Source organism: Ochotona princeps, chromosome 1, assembly GCF_030435755.1.
Source record: "Ochotona princeps isolate mOchPri1 chromosome 1, mOchPri1.hap1, whole genome shotgun sequence".
Classification (NCBI taxonomy): Eukaryota; Metazoa; Chordata; class Mammalia; order Lagomorpha; family Ochotonidae; genus Ochotona; species Ochotona princeps.
Window position 1 is genome coordinate 150,943,729 of NC_080832.1, and position 19,865 is coordinate 150,963,593.

The following is a 19,865-nucleotide window of genomic DNA, read 5'->3' on the forward strand; positions in this document are numbered from 1 at the left end:
TCACAGCAAATGTGCCAGTGTAACAGAAGAAATTCATGCCAGAAGCCCACGGGAGTGCAGGACCTTTCTATTTCTCTAAATCAGGTAGCTGGAACTCAAAGGCAAGCTTGGGATAGCCCTGACATGACGTCAACATCTCCACCTAGACCACAGGGAATCCTGGCAATGGGCTCAGAGCCTGAGAAAATAGAAACATTTAGATGTTAGAAAATCCTGAGGCCCAGAGTGATGGCTCCATGGCTAAAACTTGACCTTCCCAGCACAGGGATCCCATATGAGCGCTGGTTCATGTTCCACATGCTCCACTTTCCTCCCATCCAGCTCTCTGCCTGGGGCCTGAAAAGCAGTGGAGGATGACCCGAAGCCTCGAGACCTGCATTCACACTGGAGACCTGGAAGAAGCTCCAGGCTTCTGACTTTGGATCGGCTCAACTCCAGCCACTGTGGCCACTTGGGGCCTGAGCCATCAGACAGAATATCGTTCTGTTTCTCCACTTCTCTGTAAAATCTGACGTGCATTTCCAATAAAATTAAATAAATCTTAGAAGGAGAAAACTCTGGTTGTTTAGCTTTTGCCCAGAAGGGTACTTTTGGCCTAGATGCTGTTACTAAGGTTTTGCCTTATACTAAAAGCAGCAGCTTTAGGTGTTTTGTTTTTTGGTTTTTTTTTTTTTAAAGAGGAGAGGATATGTTTTAGCCATGTGAGACTGAAGACAGATACACACAAAAGTCATAAGCTACTTCTGTGCCACTCAAAGGCAAAATCAAGGTGAGCCAGAAGTATAGAGAAGACCCTGAAAATAACCCTTTCTCTACATACAGATGGTGGGTGGACAGCTCAACACAACCACCCCACACGACTTGGCCACCAGAGCTAGCCCCACCTATGGGAGCCTGTCACCACCCATGGGAGCCTGTCACCACTTCTCCAGTTCCCCATCCCCCTACAACTCCATTTACTGTTACTATTTTTATTTATTTATTTATTTATTATTTATTTATTTATTTATTATTGGAAAGGTAGATATATGAGAGAAGTGACAGAGAGAAAGATTTTCCATCCACTGATTCACTCATCAAGTGGTCCCAATGGCCGGAGCTGAGTCAATCAAAAACCAAGAGCCAGGAGTTTCCTTCAGGTCTCCCACATTGGTGCAGGGTTCCAAGGCTTTGGATCATCCTTGACTGCTTTTCCAGGCCATAAGCAGGAAGCTGGATGAGAAGTGGAGTAGCTGGGACACTAACCAGTGCCCATATGGGATCCCGGCGCTTTCAAGCCAAGGATTTAACCACTAGGTTACCGCACTGGGCCCTACATGTCCATTTACAATTGCTCTCCTCATTGAAAGCAAAACATTTTTGCTTGATCCATGAAAATCACTTTGTCTGTAGTCTGTACCATCCCTGTTTGTATTGATGGATCCCTTTCCTTGGAAAACAGGGAGTTTAACAATTTCAGTGAAATCATATAAATGGAAGGAAAAAATTCCTCCCTAAGCCCAACTCATTGCCAAGAACTCAGGGGAGACTTCGCAACTGTTCACTGTAAGGGCAGAACTCTCACCGTCTCAAATTTTCGATCCTTAATGTCTTTGAAAGCTTCCGCAATGACGTTATCCTCAAACCACTGCTTGGCAAGTTCCTCCCTCGCTGTTCTAGTTGTCAACCTACACAAGGTTTCGGAAGCTGCAACCTGCTGGTCGTAATCTGGACATGAACACACAGCAGACATGGGTCACTCTGGACAAACGACACAACAAAGGAGTCCCAGAGATGGTGCTTGCTCTGACAAGTCCCATCTTGGTCGCTTCATGCCACACGAACTAACAGCAGAACGTATCCTGGGGTGGGACCCCCAGGCAAGCTGCAACTGACAAATCCTGGGAGAGAAATCTAAAAGATGTCAACAACATATAAATGAATAATATTTGTGGTTTTATGTTAGATACATTTAAAATTTTTAAAGGAAAGGGTTGGCACAATGGCAACACTGGCTAATCCTCTGCCTGCTGCCACTGGCATCCCACGTGGGCACTCATTCATTTCCTGGCTGTTCCACTTCCGATCCAGCTTCCTGTTTATGGCCTGGGAAAGCAGTGGAGGACGGCCCAATCCTTGGGACCCTGCACCCACGTGGGAGACCCGGAAGTCCTTCCTGGCTCCTAACTCAAGATCAGCTCAGCTCCAGCTATTGCAACAAGTGGATGGAAGATCTGTCTCTCCTTCCCTCTATAAAAATCTATGTTTTTTAATTTTTATTTATTTTTATTGCAAAGTCCGATATATAGAGAGAGGAGGAGAGACAGAGAGGAAGATCTTCCATCCGATGATTCACTCCCCAAGTGAGCCGCAACGGCCGGTGCGGTGCCGATCCGAAGCCAGGAGCCAGGAACTTCTTCTGGGTCTCTAGCAGAAGCCGTCCTTGACTGCTTTCCCAGGCCACAAGCAGGGAGCTGGATGGGAAGCAGGGCTGCTGGGATTAGGACCCATGACCATATGGGATCCCAGTGCACTCAAGGCGAGGACTTTAGCCACTAGGCCATGGCGCCAGGCCCAAAATCTGCCTTTCAAGTTAAAAAAAATAAATATTTTTATAATTCAAAGAAAGTTCATCAAAATAGCCATAAAATATTTGTTTAAAAAATAAAATTCTAAGGTCACTTATGATATTCACAATGGACTCTAAAACTGCATAGAGCAAAATACTTTCCATAGGACGGTACTTATATACATTAAGGGCCAAGGCACCTGGCCTGGTTAAGTCACTGTTGGGATACCCATATCTGATTTGCAGTGTTTTGGTTTGTATTCCAACTCTGCTCCTGATTCCAACATCCAACTAACGCAACCCTGGGAGGCAGGAGGTGACGGTTCAAGGGATGAGGTCCCGGCCACACACACACAGGAGACCCAGACTGGGTTTCTGTTTCCCAGCTCTGGCTGAGGTGGGCACTTGAGGAATAAACTGGTGGATGGGAGCTCTCTGTCTCTGTCTCTCAAGCATTTTTTAAAATTGTGTTTTTAACTAATTTTTAAAATTTAAATTTAAAAAATAAAATTTTCAGCACTTATGAAAATAGAAAATTTAGAAAAAGTTGCTTAGACATGGAAACTGTGAGTCAAGGAGAAATGAAATGGCCTGAGAACAAGGACACAGGGCACTCTTCTTCATTTTGACTCCATTTGTTTTCAAAAAGAGTATTTACGGTAGATGTGCCAACATACTAAAATTTAACAAAGTTGCATGGTGAATAAATATGCAATTCCTAATTATTCTTTACAGTGTTCGGTCTGTACCTCTCAAAATAAATTGAAAATCAAATCTCAATACCTCTTTTCAGAGTTTGACCATGATTCATCCTTCCTTCTCCCTGGGTCCCAAATGCTTAGAAAATCCCCTCCAGGGCCCAATATTTAATATAGTAAATATTTACATTCTTACCACCCACAGTTATGATGGTCCTTGCAAAGTCTTTCCTGAAGCATTTAAATCAAGCACCTTTACTGACAGGTACATCAAGTGGCAAAGTTACATCAAGTGTATCATGCTGACAATATTTTTAAAATCAATCTGTACGTTTGAAATGACTTCAAATTCCCCTCACTGACTGTAATGTCAAAACTGTAACGAACACAGTCTCTCACTGGATGAGGTTACTCCTAAAAGTTGGTGGAAAACAGAACTAAAGGGTAGGTTTACTTGGCTGCAAAAAGAGATTCTTGCATATGGAAAGTTGTCTAAAAAGTTCACCAGAAGCAGGGCTGGCATTATGACACAGCAGGTTAAGCTGCTACCTGTGACACCAGGTTGAGTCCTAGCTGCCCCACTTCCAATCGAGCTTCCTGCTAAAGCGCCTAGCAGAGCAGCAGAAAGTGACCCAATGACTTGGGCCCCTGCCACTCTTGTAGCAAACCAAAATTCCAGCCCTGGTCATTGCAAACTTTGGGAATAAATTAGCAGATGGAACACTGATTAATCTCTCAAAAAATGTATTTTTTTAAAAGTTTGCAAAAAAGTGCCTGTTACAAAAATCTGTGGAAACGGTGCTGTGGTACAGTGGGTAAAGACCATTGCTGGCATTATAGCATCCTTATGGGCACCCGTTCATGTCTCAGTTGCTCCACTTAACCTCCACCTCCCTACTGATCGTCTGGGGAAAGTAGCAGAAGATGCCGCAAGTGCCTGGGCCCCTGTATGTATGTGGGAGATCTGGAAGAAGCTTCTGGCTCTTGGCTTCAGCCTGGCCCAGTCCTAGCTGTTGTGGCCATGTGGGAAGAGAAATCAGTGGATGGAAGAGGTGTGTGTGTGTGTGTGTGTGTGTTTCTTTCTATGTAACTTTCAAATAAACAAATTAATCTCTAAGAAAATTCATGCATGGAATTTCCAGATTTTCACAACAAAACACATTCTATTTTTAAATTCCATTTTCCACAAGCTTTTAAAGTACCTGTATATAATCAAGAATTTCAAGTTTAACAACTGTGACACTAATCTTTCTTCCATGTTACAGTAACTCCCATTTTAAAGAAGAGATTTATTGCAACATCTTGTGATAGCCTAGTTCCTCATATGTAGATTGATCTGTTGCTACTCAACAAACAGCCCTAAAACAGCACCACTTCATTTTACACTTGCAGGTCTCACTTGTGCCTGAAAGTCCAGAACATTCCAGACTTTCCTGAACACACAGATAAGAAGGCAGCATGACCATAGGATTGTGATTTGAAAATTGAGAAAACATGAGATCTTCCAATCTCAACATATTAGATATCAGAACATCAATATTAACTCTAAATACATTGAAGATAGTGATTTCACTGTGTCAAATAAAAAAAAAAAAAAAAGGTGGTTTTGTTTGTTTTGTTTTTTAGGACAAGTCCAGTGCAGAAATGATGAGTGACATGGTTAAACATGACATCAATGCATTGATGATCATTGGTCACCACCTGTACACTATGGTAAACTCACCAGTAACAGCTGCCCAGCCAATAAATGTTGGACTGCCACTGTCAGCCATTTAAAATCACATTTCACAATATTGTGCTAAATTTGCTCTTTCTGCAGTCACACATGACATCCTTCCTTCCAAATTTCACGCTGCAATGACTATGCAGGCATAGCGAGGTCACCCAAAATTCCACCACTTCAAAGCAATGCAAACTCCACGGCCTGTTGGGGTGGCGAACAGCTGGTAACCTAAGAGTCCATGCTCTCCGCAAAACATCGCACTGGCCACTGTAAGACTGTCTCACTTGACCTTCACAAGAACTTCACTGGGAAGTTACTGCCAACCCCAGTCTATAGGTAAGCAGCATGAAGGACAATGTTCAAGCTGCACTCCACCCACGGAAGTGGCAAAGGTAGGATTGGAAGCCAAGCAGTCTGGCCCCAGGACTTGCACTGTCAACATTCTTCCCAGTCACTGATTGAGCTCACATACACAAAAGGAAAAAAATCATGGATGGTCTAATAAAGCATTTCACCTTGCCTTGTAAAATCCAAACAACCCGGGCCCGGCGGCGTGACCTAGCGGCTAAAGTCCTCGCCTTGAAAGTCCCGGGATCCCATTTGGGCACCAGTTCTAATCCCAGCAGCTCCACTTCCCATCCAGCTCCCTGCTTGTGGCCTGGGAAAGCAGTCGAGGACAGCCCAAGGCTTTGGGACCCTGCACCTGCGTGGGAGACCCGGAAGAGGTTCCTGTTTCCCGGCATCGGATCGGTGCGCACCGGCTGTTGTGGCTCACTTGGGGAGTGAATCATCGGATGGAAGATCTTCCTCTCTGTCTCTCCTCCTCTCTGTATATCCGGCTTTCCAATAACAATAAAATCTATTAAAAAAAATCCAAACAACCCATAAAGAAACAAGAACACAGTCAGTCTGCCTCTTTCTCGGTCCTCCCGCGTTATCTAGCACACACGGCAGGTGCACTGAGCCTTCACCGAAACCACGAATGATTGCACTCATCCATGAGAAGAAAGGCTGAACCAACACCACCACAAGAGAGTTGCTCTTAACAACACCACGTACTTGAGGCTAAAGCCACTTACATAAGATGACATATGCTTTCTGACAAGTGGAGGCTTTTTCTCTCTTCCGGAGGTACAGCTTGCAAAATGAAGTTCAAAGTCCTCACGGCCTTCTCAGAATTGGGGAAGGCATTCACAGGAAAGAAAGAAAACAGAGACCCATGCGTAAGTTTCTTGGAAGCTGCTGGAGCACTCGTGGTCTAGTTTCCTATTTGCAGCTCACTTCCTGCTGAAGCGAATGGCTGATCCTCCTTTCTGTCACCAGGAATCCTAAACTGAGGATGAAGGAATCCAACATCTGCATTTTCCCTGAAAGCATATTTTACAAGAATCAAATGTGTGCCAAAAAGAATTAGGGGAGCTAGTGGTTACAGTGTCCGTGTCCTACAGCACTTGGTCTCAACTCCTTGCCATGCAGTCCGTGGGAGGCAGTCAGGGTAACTGAGTTTCTGCTGCCCTCCAGGGAGACCTAGCCCCAGCTGTTCTGGAAATTCTGGGAGTGAATCAACAGATGGCAGATAGCTCTGCCTCTCCTATCTGGGGAGGAGGAGGAAGGAGAGGAAGAGAAACTGACAACTGTAGGGGCAACAGCAGCAGGGGGAAAAAACACAGAAGAGGCACCAGGAAAGCAGAGACCAAAGCAGGTGAGGCAGCAGCAGTAACAGAAACAGCGCAGCGCAGCAGCTGCCGCAGGAGGAAGAGAAGCCGCAGCAGATTCAGCGCAAGCAAGAGGAGGAGGATGGCAGCAGAGCTGGCACACGAGGCAGCAGCTTACACAGAAGCAGGAAACGCCACAGCAAGCTCTGCGGGTGCAGGCTCAGTACAAAACAGCAACACAGATGCAGTGGAAAGAACGGCAGGGGAAAAATAAGACGCCAACAATGACCAAGGAAATGACTCCCAAATGACATGGAAAGGCAAATCTACAAAAGCCATGGAATGATGAGGTCTGGCCATGAAACAAGATCAAGTCTGTGTTAAACCCACTACCAGCAGGTGTTGTGGCACAGGAGTTAAGCCCTGGTACCTCAGGTCCATACTGGAATGCCCGTTGGAATCCCAGCCACTCTGCTTCCAGTCCAGCTCCATGCTAACAGCCCCGGCAGTTGAGACCATGGGGGAGTGAAGCAGCAGATGGAAGAGGTGTCACTCTGCCTTTCAAATCAACAAACCTCTTGGGTGAGCACTGGTACAGCGAGTTACGTGGTCCCTTGTGAGACCAGCATTCATAACAGCTTGCCAGTTCTAGTCCCGGCTCTTTTGCCTCTGATCCAGCTCCCTGCTAATGTACCTAGGAAGACAGCAGATGCTGGCCCAAGAGGAAATCCCAGACTCCTGACTTTATCCTGGCCCAAACATAGCTGTTGTAGTCATTTCAGGACATGGAAAATCAATTGATCTCTCTCCCGTCCCTGGTGTGTGTAACTCTACCACTCAAATAAATTTAAAAGTTCCAGGCCACATATGTATGAATCATGCAGATATCCATGAAGGAAAATGGAACAAGCAGTATGACTCTTCCCTGTCATCATACCTAAAGCAAAACTGATTTCTGATTTCTACACCAACTAAGAATGTGCAGTTCCTTGTACAGTTTCATTTCTTATTACTACTATTATTGTTATCATTTTCTGATACAGTTCCATAGGCCCTAGGACTTCCCTTACTCCCTCCCCAAATTCCCTCGTCCCACAAGTACTACTATATTATTACTATAGCACAGTTCCTCATAAACAGTCATATGTCCATCATTGCGGGCATGGACAATGGCAGAGAGTCCCACATCCTATTGTCAAGATACAGTAAACAGTTTCATTGGGAGTCCATCTTTGGAAGTAGAGATGCATACTGCAATGCATCCTCACATCTGGATAAGACAGTCTCCATTACAGTTACTATACATCTGCTTAAATGAAAAGCCACAATACAAAATCAACAGGAAGAAATAGAAATTTACAATGCTATGAAGTTAAATAACACGCTACTGAATGACCAATGTGTTGAAGAGAAAGAAAATCAAGAATATTCCTTAACAAAATGATGCTATCGTATGATCTATAAGTCATTGAAGAATTTAATGAGGGGAAAGAAAAACTGTTTTGAAGAGATGGAATTTAAAAAAAATCAAAATCCATGAGATATAGTTTCTGTTAATCTTTCTTGGTGATATGTCTTCTGCAGGCAACAAATAGATGGGTTTTGTTTGTATAATCCCGTCTGCTAATCTATGACATTCGATTGATGCGTTTAAGCCATTCACATTCAGGGTTAATATGAATAGGTGATAATTTGATTCTGTCATTTTAGCAATGGGTTGTGCATTAATTTAGTCTACTGTTGTTATTTTACTGAGATGTTCTTCACATTTGCCTTTGATTTTGGTGGGTGCGATTTCTCTTCTCTGTCAAGAGACCGTCTTTAAGTACCCTTTGTAGGGCAGTTTTGAAAGAGGTCTATTCTTTTTACTGTGGAAGAACTGTATTTCATTTGCAAAGACAACAGAAAGTTTTGCTGGGTAATCCTGGGCTAACTATTTTTTGCTTTTAGAATCTGGAATATGTCACTCCATTCTCTTCTGGCCTGCAGAGTTTCCTGTGAGAGGTCTCCTGTGAATTTAATTGGCATTCCTTTATATGTCAGTTGATTTGTTCATGTGCACATTTAAGGGTCTTTTCCTTATGTTTGATTGAAGAGAGCTTGATTATCATGTGTCATGGTGAAGATCACTTTTGGTCAAGCCTGTTGGGAGTTCTGTGTCCCTCCAGGATGTTGTTTCCCAATTCTTTCTCTAGATTAGGGAAATTTTCCCTGATTATTTCATTAAATACATTTTTTTAAAGATTTATTTATTTTATTACAAAGTCAGATATACAGAGAGGAGGAGAGACAGAGAGGAAGATCTTTCGTCCGATGTTTCACTCCCCAAGTGCGCCGCAATGGCCAGTGCATGCCGATCCAATGCCAGGAACCAGGAACCTCCTCCAGGTCTCCCACGCAGGTGCAGGGACCAAAAGCCTTGGGCCATCCTCAACTGCTTTCCCAGGCCACAAGCAGGGAGCTGGATGGGAAGTGGAGCTGCCAGGATTAGAACCGGCGCCCAAATGGGATCCCGGGACTTTCAAGGCGAGGACTTTAGCCACTAGGCCGTGTCACCGGGCCCCATTAAATACATTTTTAAACCCAACTTCTCTTTCTGCACCTTCTGGGAATCGCATAACTCTTATACTTGACCTTTCAATAGTGTCTTTCAGTTCTTAAATATTTTTTTTAGCTTGACCCAGCTCTGCTTCCAGCTTTTTGCTTGTTTCCTTCTGGTGACAAGAAATATCTTCCAATTCTGAGATTCTTTCTTCTGCCTCCTTCATTCTATTTTGGAGACTCTCCACTGTACTTTTTATTCACTCCACTGCATTTTTCATTTCTGATATATCAGCTTTCATTTGATTCATTTCCAGTGTGACATATTCCTTAAATTCCTTAAACTATTAAAGTATTACATGATTCTTGTTGTTGATAAGAAGTTTCATAACAAGTGTTTTGAATTTTGTGTTCCCCATTTTCTCGATATCTTCCTCAGTGAACTCTGAGGTTGGCTAAGGGTTTTGCTCCTTTACAGGAGAGTATTCAGTAATATTCATTGTGACTGTGGCTCCTCTTTTACTATTGGTCACTGTACTTCTGCTTCCTTGGGACAGGTTTCTACACTCTGTCACCCACAGGTCTGCAATTTGATTTTATTTATTGTGGTTGGCACACATCTCTTTGTTTGCAGTTACTTGGGCCACTTTTTCCACCAAGTTCCAACTCTGGGTTCTCATGTTAGACATCTACCATGGTCTAGACAGCCCCAGCTCCTGGCTCACCACTCTCCACCTTCTGTGATACTGTGCTGAGGCTGCATTGTTGTCTGTACAACCTTTCTTCCACTTCCGGTTGGAGCAGGTCCTAGGATTAGGGAGACACCAGGTGTCCTATATAGCTAGGTTGATGGTGGTGCTAATCTTGCTGGAGCCTATTGGCTGTTAGGTCTGAGGGCCACACAGACCTGTTTTGACCCATATGCCATAGTTGGTATTATTTTCCTGTGGGACCCGTGCAATGCACTGAGCTCAGTGAGTTCTCTCCCAGCTCTGCACATGCACAGTTCACTGTTGTCACTGCAGTTGTAAAGTTTTTCCACACTGTTCAGATTTGCACCTGATGTGTCACTACTAGAGTTCTTGATCTGCTGGTAGTCAGGACTGAGTTCTAAGCAGACCTGTCTTGGGTGGAACCTGTAGGATGCCACATTTTTGCAGTTCACTGAGCCAGAATGAGTTCATCCCAGCTCAGTGCATGCACAGTGCTGTCCTATCACAGCCTTTGCCTTCCTATACAAAATGCTGCCTGCTTTGGCTCTAGCAGGCAGACTAGGCCCTGAAGTCCATGTTGTTCCCACACTGCCTGTCTGGAACCTGCCACTCTGTTTCTGCTCCTGGTGAAATCCAACAGATCAGCAGACAGGCAGTTCTTTGGGTTCACCTCCTGATCTCTGGGGAAACGCCCCTTCCCACCTTGTTGCCAGTTGAGTTCTCACTGCAGGTGCAGTTCAGGTCACCGCTGGCTGAGTGTTGCTAGGGTATCAGTCACTGCCACACCACACTGTTGTATATGCTGCTTTCCTGTGTCTATCACTCTCCAGGTGCTCCTCTGCTGTCATTCTGCCTTCTCTTATTTCCTGGAATGTGTCCTCTCTGCTTAACATTGACTAATGTTTCTCTGTTAAAACATGTCCTTACCCTATTCTGCCATCTTGATTCTCCCTAGTTTCCTTTTGTTTTTCCAAAATACTTATTTTGAGGCCAGTGCTATGGCTCAACTGCCTAATCCTCTACCTCCAATTGCCAGCATCCCATATACGCATTGGTTCATGTGCTGGCTACTCCACTTCCCATCCAGCTCTCTGCTTATGGCCAGGGAAAGCAGCAGAGAATGGCCCAAAGCCTTGGGACTCTGCATCCACATGGAAGACCCAGAAGAAACTCCTAGCTTCTGGCTTTTAAATATGTACGTACATATTTTTTCCATTGGAAAGGCAGATTTACAGAGAGAAGGAAGATCTTTCACTCTGTCTCTCCATCTACTGGTTTACCTTCCAAAAGGCCACAAGAGCCTGAGCTAATCCAATACGGAGCCAAGAGCTTCTTCCAGGTCTCTCATGTAGGTGCAGGATACTAAGGCTTTGGGCCATCATCTGTTGCTTTTCCAGGGCATAAATAAGGAGCTAAATAGGAAATGGAACAGCTGGGACAGTGCCCGCATGGGAATTTGGTGCTTGCAGGTGAAGGGTTAGTGTGTTGAGCCACTACACTGGCCCCACAATTTCCTGTTATTTCCATATGCTTCTTACATTTGTGTATTACAATAAAAATTAAGATTGTGCAAGGGTTTAGTCTGACAGAGAAGCAGATAGCAGCAGTGTGAAAGTGCTCTCATCAGTTGGTTCATTCTCCAACTGTCCACTCACTCCAAGTCTCTTTACATGAATATTGGGGCTACAAATGTCCAAATACACAATGGAAAATACTTTTTCTGCCAATTTTTAAAGACCACAATTATCATTTATGAAGTTCACAAAAAAAAATTAAAATTAAAAATTATGTGGAGTCCACTGACAGATGAAGACCTCTGACAAACACAGCACAGCTGGTAACAAGTCTGAAATCCCCCGTGACCAGACATCGTCAATAACCACTCTTGAACATGAAAATCAAAAAGGTGTATCAAACAAAAAATGTATCTGTTGCAAGAGGTCCCCAGTTTCTGAAATGGTCCAATGTTTTAAATATACCTTGGAGTTCATAATAACTGAAAGTATCAAAATTGTCTTTTCTGTGAGCCACTTTGGAAAAAAAAAAAAATCAACCACCTAGTCCCCAGTTTCCTTTTCTAGAATCCTTACCTTTATACTCTTAAAGGAGGAAAGCAGCCAAAGCAAATTCAGGTCAAGTCAGCAACAGCTACACTGGCCTGGTTTTCCTCTTGGTCTGCCTCTAGGTTTGAGTAACTGTGGTGGCATGAGGAGGGCTTTGTGGCAGATGGCACTTCAGTGGCCACATGCCAAAGAGATTATCCAGAAACAGGAGAGCTGAGACGGCCAAACTTCCCAATCCATCCTCTCAGGACCTACCAGCCCCTGGTGCTGCCTCAGTGGGAATCACAGCACTGACCATGCTGCTGGTGTGCAATGACCAACCTGGTTTTTCACGACTTGAACAAAGCTTAGCAGCCATTTAGCGACAGCAGCAACTACAAACACAACCAGGCAAATAAACAGGTTTTCACAACAAAATGTATTTCAACACTATCATATGCTTTCTCAATAAATTCAAATATATTTAACCCCACTTTCGATAGTCTCTGTATTGTAATATTAATTAAAATAGGTAGCCAATTGGTAGCTAATAATAGACTTACCTTATCTACTGCATCTGGAAATAACCTAATAAAAAGAAAGGTTTCAGCTATTATTCTAAAGCAGCATTCTAAACTGTAACGTTCATGTTAGTAGAGGGTGCCCTCATAGGCAGAGGGTGCCCTTAAAGAACTTTCGAGAAAGCTTACGTGAACCTCAGCCACCTGCATACAATGAGCAAGTGGCTATTTGTACATATGTAAATAAGCCATTTTTCTTTTAACACGGACATGTGTGTTGATGTACAGTTATTCTTTAAATGATACTCTGATAATAAAGTCTTTTAACGAAACGCACATCTTACAGAAATTCAGGCTTTGAAAATAACCTCGAGGGGCCAGCACTGTGGTGTAGCATGCTCCCCCATCACCTACAGAGTGGCCTCCTGGATGGCAGCTGTTCTGAGTCCTGGCTGCTCCACTTCTGATTCAGCTCCCTGCGAATGCGCCTGGGAAAGCAGCAAAGGGTGGCCCAGGTGCTTGGGCTCCTGTACCCATGGAAGAGACCTGGATGAAGCTTTGCTATTCCTGTCCACTTCCAAGGGGGCATGCACAGTGAAGTTCCCCAGAGCCTTACCATAGCAGTGTCCAGGAAGTCTTCTGTCGCACTGATCAGAGATACATCTGAGACCAGGTCTTCCATGGTCAGAAATCCTGTCATCCTCTCAAACCAGGAAACTATGTAGCCGAGACAGAAAAGGCAGATGGAACCACACAGGACTGAGTAATTGCAGCCTAGTCAATGAAAATTCTCTAGGAGATTTTCTCAGGCGACCAGAATGGGACTAAAGCTCCTCTTCCCTGCACATGTCCAGGTAGGCCTGGCTCTCACATCTGCCATGCGGAAGACTCATGATGGAGCCAGAAACCTCCAGGAGCCTCCTAAGCTCTCGGGTTCTCAGCAGGAATTGAAGACTTAGCCAGGATGGATGCCAGAAAGCTCCAGAAGGGACTGGCAAACAGGACTGAGCTCAACGGATCTTCCCAACACAGGGGCAAACATGCAGAAAGCAACCTGTCAACGGAGATGCAGAACTGGGAACGGCTCCACCCAGTGCCACCCTGATGGCACTCGATGGGCCCAGGCCTGGCTACCTTTCTTAGGTCAAACACAGCTGGCTAAAACAAGGTTTGGCTTTTCATAGAAATATATATTTGATTTCATATTAAGTTGCTAGGATGGGAATAATTTATAACAAACTTTAAAAAAAAGACTTATTTTTATTAAAAAGGAGACATGGAGAGAAGGAGAGACAGAAAGAAAAATCTTCCAACTGTGGGTTCACTCCCCAAATAGCCCCAACAGCAGAAACTGAGCCATTTGGAAACCAGGAGCTGCTTCTGGGTCTCCAGCTGTCCTTCTCTCTGCAAATCTCCATTTCCAACAAAAACATCAGTAAGTCAGAAAAAACAAACAAAACTTCTGTCACCTTCCTAGAATATATTTACTCAATAAAGCAAAGGCCATCTGAAGACCATTTTTTGCTGAGACAGGTCAGAAGAGAAAACGGCTCTTGCTGAGCAGGAGTTTGGATAAACAGCTCCTTACAGAGCCTTGAACACTGCATTTCAGAATCAAGCACCCTGCTGAACATCACAAACAAGCCTCAATGGGAACTGGGAAAAGCTGGCACTATCTGAAAATTCCCTGATCCCAGACCCAGGAAATCAAAATTGCTGGTGACAGAGCCCAGGCAATGGTTAACTCTCTCCACGTGACTGGTGACTGTAACATAGGCAAGGTCTGAGACATTTCCTGCATTTACATCAGAAAAACCTTCACTTTAGATTCAATCACCTGGGGGCCTAGAGCTGTGGCACACTGGGTTAAGCCACTACCTGCGGTGCTGGCATCCCAACTGTTCTGCTTCCCCTGTCTCCCTGTCACTACACCTGGGAAAGCAGCAGAGGATGGACCAAGTGCCACCTGCTTGGGAGACCCAGCAGGGATTCCCAGCTCCTGCTTTTGCCCTGGTCCAGCGCTGGCTGTAGTGGTATCAATCAACAGATGAAACATCTTTCTTTGTGTCCCCTCTGGCACTTTGCCTTCCAAATGCATGAATGCCTAAGTCTGTGGGCACACTGAGGTAGATGCGGGCAGCCAAGAGACCTTAGAATTTCTCACCTCTTGTGCAAGAAGCCAAGAGAAATAACTCCCTCAGGACATTCTCTCTCCCCTGCACCCCCATCAGGGTCCCTAAAAAGACAGCCAACAACCATCTCCATCCCTTGGCACCACTGTAGCCTGGCAAGGAGTGGCACACCTTCTCTCTCTACTCTTCCAACCCTCTTCCCCTGTGGACAGAGGAGGGAAGGCAGGAACATTTTTCTCAGCCATCCCACTGCCCCCCAAACCCAACCCTCTCCATCCTAATCAAAAGTCCACAATGGTCTGCAACCTCCTCACCTTTGCAACAAATATTAAAATTTAGAAATGCAAGTGGTATCCCAACAGCAAGAAACATAATTATGTTCCAAATCATCCACTGTCTATAAAAAATATTACTGAGTCCTTTAGTGCGTTAAAGGAAACAAAATGGTATGTTTAATTCAAAGCTCAGAGAAACATTTTTGGTGCGATGATGTCGAAAAATCAAAAGAATTGAATCATCTGTCTTCTGAAACTATATTTTCTCCATCCTTAAATTCATGATTAAAATTCCATGCTCTTTTATGTTAATGTGATCCAACTTACCCCAGGACCTCCCCTCAAGAAGTGACCTCAACTGAGGGAGGTCAGTTCTTAAAAAAAAACAAAAAAACAAAATTTGAAAGAGTAACAGAAGCAGGGACACACACACACACACACACACACACACGGACAGCTCTCTCTCTCTCTCTCTGAGAAAATAGCTCCTTCTTCTTGCTTCTCTCCCCCCCTCCCACCCCCCGAAAGCTGCTGCGCTGGCAAAGCTAGAACTGGATCCTGGTTTCCCACAATGGGGTGCAGTGGTCCAAACACTTGGGCCATCTGCTGCTGCTTTTCCCAAACACATTAGCAGGTAGCTGGATTGGAAGTCAAGCAAATTGGTGCCCGTGCTTGGCATTACAGAAGGTGGCAAGCACTGTCCACTATCCCATGAAGCTATGCTTTAAAATACCTCGGTTCAGCACAGTGTGATAGCTCAGTGGTTACATCCTGGCCTTGCAACCGCCAGGATCTCATAAGGGTGCCGGGTGGTATCCTGACTGCTCCACTTCCCATTAGCTCCCTGCTTGTGGCCTGGGAAAGCAGTACAGAACAGCCCAAAGCCTTGGGACCTTGCACCTGCATGGGAGACCCAGAAGAAGTTCCTGGCTCCTGGCTTCGGATCAGCTTAGCTCTGGTCATTATGGCCATTTGGGGAGTGAACCATCGGATGGAAGATCTTTCTGTCTTTCCTTCTCTCTGTAAATCTTCGCAATAAAAAAAATCTTTTTTAAAAATAAAATACCTTGGTCACCACTCCAGCTCTCCCCGTCAAAAACTATTTTTTGTCACCATTCCATCTCCCTCCCCACCATATATTTGTTGAATACAGATGTAGCAAAGTGGGGATACAGATGTGGCAAAGTGGGGATACAGATGTAGCAAAGTAGGGATACAGATGTGGCAAAGAGGGGATACAGATGTGGCAAAGTGGGGATACAGATGTGGCAAAGTGGGGATACAGATGTGGCAAAGTCGGGATACTGATTTTTTCTCTGATTTGGTCTCCATGGGACAGAATAATGTAACACAACTAAACCCACCCTAATCCTTCAGGTTACCCAGAGCTTCAAGCAGTGACAAGGTGACACTTATCTTTGGGATCAGTCCCTGCTGAATTAGTAAAGGCTCATCTTCTTCAGGACCATCCATGAAGAACTGCCGAACACAGGTGAGCAGCAGGGAGATATGCCCAAAGGCATGCTCATCCAGCTCCTAGGCAGGAGACCACACTGCGTCACCACTCACGTCGGCAGTTCAACGCAGGTACTTTGGGCACACCAGAAAGCAAAACATACTTGCCTTATTGATGGAGCTATCAAGCTTTTGTAAGAGCAGACGACTGTATTTTTGAGGGGAATGGCTCTCTTTCTGTTCAAAGTATTCTTTGATTTTCTGAAATCTATTACCATCAAATGCATCGGTAATGAGTGACTGAAGCTGGAAAGGCAACAGTGTGCAAATTACTCCTCACCCCAGAACATTCTATAATATCTCTAGTTCATATTATCTGTAATAATTCAATGTGAAATAGAGGTCAGCATGGAACAGTGTTGAATAGGAGGCAATCACGTAACAAGTGATCGAAGTTTCTCGGCTTGTTAATACTCAAAGGCAGCAGAGAGCCTGTCCCGTGATGCTGACACACCCTAAAGTTGGAGACCCACTTGACTGGAAACATGTGATCCTACAGGTGAAAATTCTTAGCAATGCTGGCAATCTTATAACCCTAAAATGCTCATAAAGTCACACAAATGATCCTAGTAGAAAAAAATTAAAATTCCATTACAAACAATGGAAGCTGATGAATTCACAAATTGGCCATTTTGAGATTGATTTGTTTTCCAACTAAACATTATCCAAGACCTGTTTTAAGTACATACACTTGTGTAACATTCTTAACTATCACCTCTAAAGGATGCCTGGAGCTGAGGTCAAACCTCCGGAGAGCACCCAGCGGGGCCTCCTACTCTCATCCTCTACCTCCTATCCTGCAACTCCTATCCTCTACCTGGCAGCCCCAGTCCTGCCTGCTGAAAACTCTACCATGGCTGTCCCTCCTCTCAGAATCAACCTAAACCTTTGGTTGTCATCTGCAGGTCTCTGCGTGGTCTGATCTCTGGCTGACTTCTAGGTCAACCCTCCCTTGCTGCCGAGTCCTCGGATAAGCCAAGCCCTTCCCAGCACAACTGCTCCAAGGCCAGGCTGCAGTCTCCCTGCCCCTTTCCCTGTGACTGGTTCCTCCCCATCTCAGTTTGTCAGGTAGATCTTCCAGGGCTACCTGTTGTAAAGGAAGCTAGTGCCTCCTTGCATCTCCAAAGCTTTCCCATTCTGACACCTAATTCCTCTTGGCTGGGAACCTGCCTCCCTGACTCTGCCACAATCATGTGGGCAAGCACTGCTTGAGCTTGGTTCATTTCTGGCTGCTTACATCCAGCACAGCACTAAGGCACAGGATCCTGCAGCCTAGGGCTCTCAGGGTGGCTGACGGTGAAAACTGACCAGCAGCGTGGATACACTGGATGGGGGAGATTCAGGAAAGGATAGATTTCTCTGCTTCTGGCTTGAGAACTGAAGAGACCATTGTGCTGATGGCCCCTGGGGAACAGGGAAGGGGCTGGAACTCACCCACACAAACAACAAGAAACAGTCTTTACCAAGAAAGCAGCTTGTGCAAAAAAAAAGACTTAAACATTCAAAGAATCCCACTTCAAAGTTTTTTTTTTAAGCCTTCTATTGTTTCCCTCAACACAAAATTTTAACTGTACGTTCCACTTCTTTCAGGTCAGAGTAAAACAGCATTTCAAAACAAAACTTTACAAATACAGCACGAAGATTACCAGCAAAGTGCATCCTAATTGAACAAGTTTACAAAAAAAAAAAAAAAAGCCAAACTCCATCGTGCCAATAAAGCACAACTGTTTAGAACCAACCATTGTCAAATGTCAGGTTGCAAAGTACAAACTAAACAAAGGGTCTCTACTCAGGAGTCTGTTTTCCGTACAAATTTAAACAACACCGAAGGGCTCCCATACTGAAAATTTCAAGAATCAAACCACAAGAGAAATGTCCAGAAACTTTGATAATTGTCTGAGCTCTCTATTTTTTTTTTTCAGGAAACAAGCCCTGGTTTTGCAACACCTTACCACCACATTAAAAAACTCCATGTTCCCTGCTCACTTCACCCTCACAATGGAATTGGAAAGTGTGAGACACACAGTATTTTAAAGTCCACTTTGAAGTCTAGACAGAGGTAACGGTGCTACTTCTTGAACTTGACCAAAAAATTCCCCAATGGTGTATTTTTGTCATATTCTATCACCACTATTTACGAACGCGAAAACAAGGGATATGAAGTCAAAGACCCAAATCCAGACTGACTTTTTCACCAATGGAGTATTCTAATTAACGCCAATTAAACGAATGTTGCAACTCGGGCAGAACCGCACCGCGGGTGCCTTAGGAGGTCTTCACTTAGTCGCAAAAGTTTTCTGTAGTCCCAGCGTTTGGGACCATGGGTCTGGACCCAGAGAGAGGGACTTGAAAAAATCTGCCCGGTCGCTTTCTAACTTGAATCCCCCCCTTCCGGAGCGCTGTAGTAGCGAGGAACTAGATCACCGTTCCGCCGCCGCCCAAACACTCAGACTAAACCTAAGGAGCTTGAAGCCGCAGACCAGACCCGCTGCCCCATCCCCTGAGCTCAGAGCCTCCCCGCCAGCTCAAACCTCAGCCCGCCAGGCTAGTGGCCAAGAGACCAGGGCTCAGTGGACTACGGGTTCCACTGGGGACACTCACCCGTGGCATTGTGCTCCTCCGGGCCCGACGCTGGCCTTCCCTGGTCCCTGGTCCCTGGTCCCTGGTCCCCGGCTACTGGCCCGGGGCGCGCCGCTCACCTGAGCGCACACACCTGAACTATTCTCCATTCCACCTCCCACGAGTCAGGCGGGTGGAGGATGCTGGGTAGCAGGTGTCTGGATTTAGAGCTTCTCCAGAAATACTAGTTGATGGACAGGCCGCTGAAACCTACAACAACTCTGATTGAAATCAAGACACATGCGCGCCTGACTAACCAGCGCACTCAGGTCGGGACACCTGGGCGCGCGCTCACAGGCGCACCTGCAGAAAATGGTGATCCCTGGAACAGGAACTCGGTGAAAGCTTTCCCTCTTATGCGGAATTACGAAGCCAGAGCTGGTGAAGCATTCTCTCTACGCGTCAAAGCCCTTAGAGCTGATTTTTGTGCCCTGATTGGAATGGATCCAAGCTACACTCTTTCCCTGCCAAGAACCAGGCCTGCCCCTAAAATTACAACAATGCTCCCGAGACCATAGAGATATTTTCATTTTGCTTTGCTTAAATGCCCTTCTGCGTGAGTGGCAGAAAAGGGGTGTTTGAAAAAAAAGACAAGTGAATACAGTAGCAAAAAAATAAAACTGCAGTTTGAGTTTTTAAAAATGTACTTTTATAGAAAAGGCAGATTTACGGAGAGAAGGAGAGACAGAAAGATCTTCCATTTGTTTGTTCACTCCAAAAATGACCCCGAAGGGCAGAGCTGAGCTGATTTGAAGCCAGGAGCTTCTTCCAGATCTCCCATGTAGGTTCAGGGTCCCAAGGACTGCGGCCATCCTCTAGGCTTTCCCAGGCCACAAGCAGGGAGCTGGAAGGGAGTTGGAACAGTCAGGACAGGAATCAGTAG